A 7,417-nucleotide genomic window follows, 5' to 3' on the forward strand; every position below is an offset into this window, starting at 1 on the left:
GAAAAAACTCTCCACAGTCACATCACAAAACGCCGAAAAGTTTCTGAGCACAAATTAGACGTCAGAGAGCAAACGTTATAATTAACTAAATACTCCAAGGCCATGAAATTTTCCATTCTCAACCTCTGCAGAAAAATAATTGCGGTTTTATTTTCAGCCTTAATTAAGTGGCTGAGGCTTCTTACAAGTGTAAAAATTTAATCCCTTTTTCTAAATCCTATATAATTTAATGTGAGAGAAATCAAATAAATAAGAGGCTCCGGCTCTTCTGTGAGAGGGTTTGATATGGGTGATTAGGTGAGCAGGGCGTGAAGAAGCCCATTAGGATTGCACGGTGTCATCACAGCAGCTCCGGGCGGCCCCCCTAATCCACTCCTCAACCTCCGCCGCCGCTCGCCATTTTCCCTCCGACGGCAGCAGCGGCCTCACAGAGACGGGCGGCCATTGATTGATTTTTATCCCGTTAAGGAGACGGGAGGCAGATAAATGCCGAGGTAATGAGAGGCAATTATGAGCCATGAAAAGCTTTATTATAGAGTGAAAGAGTCCTCGTGGTCAGAAGCAGAAAAGCTGAGTCTTCAGAATAATGAGCGTTCACGGCATCGGCGTACAGGTCAGGCGTTATAAACGTGTTTACTTTGCAGGAACTCAGGTGGATTTTAGGCTGAAAGAAGATTTGTTTGAGCGTATGAGTTTCTCCACAGCCGAGGACGACAGTCAAGGATAAGGTGACAGGATTTGAATAAATAAAAGGGTTTTAGGGGACTGTGGAGCAATTCTGGTGTTGATGACAAGCAGCTTCATGCGACTGTTGCCTTAAAAATCTGCTCTGTTAAAGGGATAGTTCGCCTCTTTTGACATGAAGCTGTATGACATCCCATATTAGCAACATCATTTCTGAACATCTTCTTACCCCCTGCTGCGTCCTGTGAGCAGAGTTCCAGCCTCGTTTGGTGTTGACGAAGGTAGTCCGGCCAGTTGGCTGGGGTTTAAAAAATAAAGCGTTTTGCTTCTCAAAACAATATGCGTTCAAAAGAGTAATACATTTGCATCACAAAATCGTTGTGCAGGAAAAAGTCAGACCTCACAATCGTTTGGCGCTATTTTCTCTCCCTTCGTATCACTGCCTGCTGTGCAGACCGAGCAGCAAACAGCGTAACAGGCGCGGCTGTCGGCAGGCGGCAGCAGGCAGTGATACGAAGGGAAAACAAGTGGAAAACATAAGGCCGTTTCCAAACTATCTGGAGTCCATCGTTCTACAGAGAGAAAGATTATTCACAGGTGGAAAACATTCAGGACAGCTGTCAATCTTCCCAGGAGTGGAAGTCCCAGCAAGGTCACCCCAAGGTCAGAAACCCAAAGAGCTACATCTCAGACTCTGCAGGCCTCAGTTAGCATGTTAAAGGTTAAAGTTCAGGACAGCACAGTTAGAAAAAGATGGCTTAGGAGCAATGAACCAGGTCTGGTGCAGCCTTCAAACCTCAGCTTCTGTTTCTGAAAGTCACGGCTCTCTGTGTCTGAACGGCAGCTCAGATCAGCTGCTAAGCCGAGGTGTTTGTAAATCTCCTCGCTGCTGACGCCCGGACTGCCTGGAGTTGAGCTGCTGAGATGTACATTATGCTTCTACTGTTGTTGTCGGACACCCTCCGGAAATGAAGCCGATGAATTTTTTATTCGAACCACAAAAAAAAAGTCATGAAAGGAATTCCCAACGATGTAAGAAAGCTCAGAAGCACTTTTGATCGGATGTTTAAAAGTTTGATCAGAAGTCCGCGTCGTCAGATGAGCTGGGAAGTGAACAACAGAACATTTGGATCCGGCAAATAGAATAAAGGAGGCTAATACACAAAGACGAGATGAAAGAGGAATCAAAATGTTTCCGTGTGAGAAGTTTGGGATTTTTTTCCATCCTAACTGCAATTTGAATGAATGAATAAATGCGGCTCTGTGTTTGAGGTAAGAACACATCTTTGACTAGACAGGAGGAGTGGAAGTGGCAGCTTTAATTGGCACATCCGACTGTTTTTGTTCTGGATTGGCAGTCGAGCCTGATGGAGTAGAAACCGTCTGACGGGGCGATCAGTTGATGTGGAGCCGGCAGCAGTCAGACTGGGAGCTCGGTCCATTACTGCTGCAGACAAACTGCTGCTGTCAGCCCGACAACAAAACGAGAAAAAGGAAAACTCAGCCGCATCAATCCTGTTCCCAGAAACCCTCACCCACTTTATGGTTGGGACATCTGCTACATAAGACTCTTAATGGTCCGGCTGTGCAGCAAACATCTGAAAGGGAGCCTTGACTCGTCTCCATTGGGTGAAAACTGCATTTAGCATTCATGAAAGATTCGGCTGAATGTTCTCTCAGCTTTAGCTTCTCTTTGAGTTACAGAAAGCGGTTCGCACGCTGTGCATCTGCTCCTCGCAGCAGTTTGCAAAGCATCTCGTGTAAATTATTCTTCCCTGTTTTGACTTTGAAGTCAGAAAAGCACAAGAGACCCAAATAGTTGATTTTCATGGTTTGATACGACGGCAGGAGAAAGTTGAATGATTTCTGCAGAGGTTTTTGAACATCTGGGTTGTAAAAATAACTTCAGAAGCAGAGTGATCATCTACTCAAAGACATTGTTCAGACTGCAGCCGAATCAGAAGTGCTTTTCCACACTTGTGACGCAGCTTTTCAGCGATGCGCTCCCAGTTTTGCCCGCGCAGAAGACTCTCTGCAGACCATTTATTTCAGCTCGTGTTATTCTCCACGCTGTCCTTAATACGTCTCTCCTGACCGTCGCATTGATTCTACTCGGTCAGAACATTTAAACCGAGACGTATCAGTAGGAGCCATTTGTTATTTTGTAATTTTTGTCTCACTTATTATTTAGTTATCTTTTGGGGGTTTAGTTTGGGGAATACACCTTTTTTGGTTGTTTATGATATTTAGTATTGTTTGAGTTAATTTGGGTATTTAATTATGCTTTTATTTTGAAAGCACTGGTTAGCTGGGGCGCACTGGGAGAGTTTACTTATATGGGCGGGCAGTCACAGGTGAGGAGGCACCTGGGAGGGCTGATGTTTTTTTTACCAGGGCAAGAGAGGCGGCAAAGGCCATTGTTCTTTGTTCGTTTGCTTGGTTGGAGCAATAAAGCTAAAGAAACCTCATTTTTTTGCCTGGACAATGGACTCATTTTACCAGCTTAAATTCACTCCCTCTGTGTCTCAGTGGCTGTTTGATTTAATTTAGTTTATTATGGTTTTGACATTTTTTTGTTTTAATTATTGACACAAGAGCACGAATAGCCATTACAGTATCAGTAGAAATATCTTACAAAAACTAATATTTTTCATGCTTCGATAACGTCATCATATGGCAGCACCACCTGCGAGGCCACATACCAAAACAGTTTTTACTTTACAGACTGGTCAAAGTCAAAGTCAAGTTTATTCGTAGCACATTTCATGTACAGAACAGTTCAAAGTGCTTTACATAAAATAAAAGCATTGCAGCAGGGAGTGTAAGAAGCATTAAAAATACATAAAAGAATATAAAGAGAAACAAATAAAATAATTAAAATTAATTAAAACTAGATAAATTAAAAGATATCCTGCAGATTTCATGCATAGACACATGAGAACAGAAATGTCTTTAACCTGGATTTAAAAATGTCTCCATTTGCTGAAAGTTTAATCTCCACTGGCAGTTTGTTCCACTTGTTTGCAGCATAACAGCTAAATGCTGCTTCTCCATGTTTAGTCTGGACTCTGGACTGGACCAGCTGACCTGAGTCCTTGGATCTAAGAGCTCTGCTGGCTTTATATTCTCTGAACAGATCACAGATGTAAACCATCAGCAGGCTTTTAAAATCTATTCTGTGACTGACTGGAAGCCAGAGTAAAGATTTTAAAACTGGTGTGATGTGTTCAGATCTCTTAGTCCGGGTTAAAACTCCAGCAGCAGCGTTCTGGATGAGCTGCAGATGTTTAATGCTCTTTGTGGGAAGTTCAGTTAAATGAGCATTACAGTGATGGAGTCTGCTGGAGATGAATGCATGCATGAGTTTCTCCTGGTCTTTTTGGGAGAGGAAACCTTTAATTCTGTTGATGGTAAAAAGCTGCCTTGGTGACAGCTTTGATGTGGCTGCTGAAAGTTCACACAATGAGTCGATCTATGCTTCGAAACAGTTTGAAAGACAAGGAATTATCAAGAAAAATAAGACAAACTCCTACAAAAAGAAGCGCTACGTTGAGCGAATGAAAACAAACAGAGTCGTTCTGTTCTATTTCACCCTCAGGTATCTTGTGTATGGTGATGATGCTCATAAAAATGAGATGTTTCATTAGCAGAAAAACCCATTCTCACTCTGCTTGTAAGGAGCCTTGATATGCATGACACCAGTTATCCTTCTGATGCAAGGCAGGTTCATCTGTACAGCACAATTCAACAACAAGGTGATTCAAAGTGCTTTACACATTAAAATAGTAGAAATAAAAAGCACGAATTAAATTTTAAACAAAAAATTAAGAAATAAGAACAATAGATAAAATCAGAAGTTAAAATGTGATTAAGTTTTGAAACTCGAGCTTCAGATTTGGAGCTTTTTCAGCAGAAACCACCGCCTGTGCCCTGCAGCTGCAGTCAGTCTTCCAGGTGAGAACTCATTTAGCCTGTTTCTCCGTACGCCGTTGCTGTCGTCTAAGGAACAGGTGAATGTCACTAAGATTATGTGCGTGTTCAGGCTGGGTCCAGCATTCACCGTATGAAGTTTGGGACAGATTGGATAATGTATGTGGGAGTTATAAGCGACTTAATTTTTTTGTGGCAAGTGATGGCGAGTCATCGAACTTTGAGGCCTCGCCACGCCCACACTCTTTAAGTTTTGAAAAAGTTTCTCCATGACTCCCCCCCCCCATATGTCTTAAGAGTAACCTAGCCAAGTTTGAAGCCTGTACCATTAAATCTGTAGGAGGAGTTCGATCATATACAAGGCGTGCAATCGGGCAAAAATGGCACCCTAAAATGCACCGTCCATCCAAAATGGCCGCCTTCCTGTGGACGTGGGACCATGGCGGCAAGAGACTTTTTTTTGCGTCTGGGCATGATGAATGAGTGTACCAAATTTTGTCGTCCCACGCGAAACTAACCCCAATGTGGGGACCATTTTGGACCTGGACAAGTCTGGTATGTTCCGTGTGCCGTTGCTGTCGTCTAAGGAACTTTCAAAATTCACTCAATTTTTAAACTTTGCAAATAAAGTTCAACTTCATGTCTTTTGTTTTTTTGTTGTTGTTTTGTTCAAAGTACGGACACAGAAGATATTTCCTTTCATGCACTTTTGGAACTGATCCTGGGAAAAATGATTGAGTGTCAGGAAACCGAAAAAAAACAACAACAACCGAGCCTTTCAGTGTGAAAAAACCCAGAGACCTAACAAAGCTGAGAGGTGCAGCTGTGTGTGTGTGTGTGTGTGTGTGTGTGTGTTTTCACTCAGCTTTAGTTTTCCCGTTCTGATGCTTTATTTGTTTTCATCTGCCGCCAATCCAGACTCAAGGTGATAAACATGGAAATAAAAACCCGCTTTTGTATCTTTTCATATCCTGTTTAGAAGCTGCGCGGCCTCTTTTCTGTGAGCGCTCACGCAGCTGAAAAACAAGGGCACATCACACAATAATCCAGCTTCTCAGGGTAGATGTGACAACTCGCTAATGGCTCGAAAACATCCATCATCCACGAGTAGGACTTTTATAGGCTTATAATGAATGCAGTTTAAAATAAAAACACATCATTCATAAGGTGAGAACTTTTCAAGGTTTTTTTTAATGTCTTGCTTCGATCAAACTGCAAATTAAAAACAGTGCGATTAAAAGCAGCCGATAAAAAGTTGGCTGTGGTTGAAGAGCCTCACACACACACACACAGTACATTTTAACACACATCTGTCGCATCCCTGGATTGCAGTCGTCTTCTCTTTAAATGTTTCTGAGAGACTGAAACTACTTCAGTTCCCTGCATACTTACAGAAAACAAATGTTGCCTTGTGTGGCCAATCACACCCATAAAAGAGTTTTTCTTTACATTTAAAAATTAAAACAAAGAACAATAAAAAAAAATTGAATTTTTTTATTATAAAACAGATTTTGTCAATCTTTGTTTTTTCTTTTCAACATTTTTTCATTTTAAAGAGAATGAGCATTTTTCAGTTATTCAACATACATATTTTTTCTTATTTTCTTCCCACCATGCTGCCTATACAAAAAAATAAGCTGAATAAAATAAACATAGTGAGTGAAAAGCACACCCCAAATGTTACACTAGAAAAAAAGTTAGACATGAAAATATACAAGATTAAAGTAATAATAATAAAAAAGACAAAAATGATGCAAAATCAAAAATAATAAAGAAAATAAAATAAAGAAAAAGTGGATATTCAGGACAGTACCAGTGATATTTGCTTTCTTTAATGGTCACTACGCAGGTCTTCTGAGGTCTCTGAGTCTTTATTCCCGTTTACTTTTCAGTCATGTGGGAGGGCTTCAAGCTTCTCAAAATAAGATAAAAGTGGGGCCCAAGTTTCATGGAATTTTTGGGTTGATCATCTAGGCAATATTTGATCTTTTCTAACTTAAGGAATATAATCAGGTTTTTCAACCAGAAGGAGGCTTTGGATGGATGCGCTGATTTCCACTCAAGTAGGATTCTTCTCCGGGCAAGGAGAGTTGAAAAAGCACAATTTTTATTTTATTTGTCATTGGTATACCCTCCCCTGGGTATAAAGCCATTTCAGCACTGGGTTGGATATCTCTGTTAAAAGCTTTAGACAACGTTTGAAATATCGTAGTTCAAAAATTGTATAGTTTAGTACAGGACCAGAACATATGGGCCACGTTGGCCTTAGCTATATGACAACGCTCACGTGTTTCACTGACATTAGGATAGATCTTAGAGAGCCTGACTTTACTATAATGGATATGATTGAGCCATTTACTCTGTATAATGCACCATCCCAGGTTGCATCGGAGATATCTATTCCAAGTTCTCCTACCCAATCTGCTCTGATCCTGTCAAGTGTCACTTTGTTGAGTGGCTTGATACTATTATAAATTTTTGAGATAAGACCCCTACGGTGCATGGGAATTTGCAGAATGATATCTATTCCTTTTTTTGGAGGTAAATTAGGGAAACATGGGCTAATGGTACGAACAAACTGGCGAATCTGAAAATAGCGGAAAAGTTCAATTTGATGGAGAAGGCATCAAAAGTAGCAAAAGTTCCATCTATATAGAGGTCAGTAAATTTGCTTAAGCTTACCCTCTGCCACTGAACAAAGAAAGGATCTAATTTGGCTGGGAGAAAGAAATGATTATTGTAGATGGGACTATAAAGAGAGAAGTCTGTCAGATTAAAATTTTGTCTTAATTGTGACCAAATT

Source organism: Odontesthes bonariensis, chromosome 13 (genome assembly GCF_027942865.1).
Source record: "Odontesthes bonariensis isolate fOdoBon6 chromosome 13, fOdoBon6.hap1, whole genome shotgun sequence".
NCBI classification, from domain to species: domain Eukaryota; kingdom Metazoa; phylum Chordata; class Actinopteri; order Atheriniformes; family Atherinopsidae; genus Odontesthes; species Odontesthes bonariensis.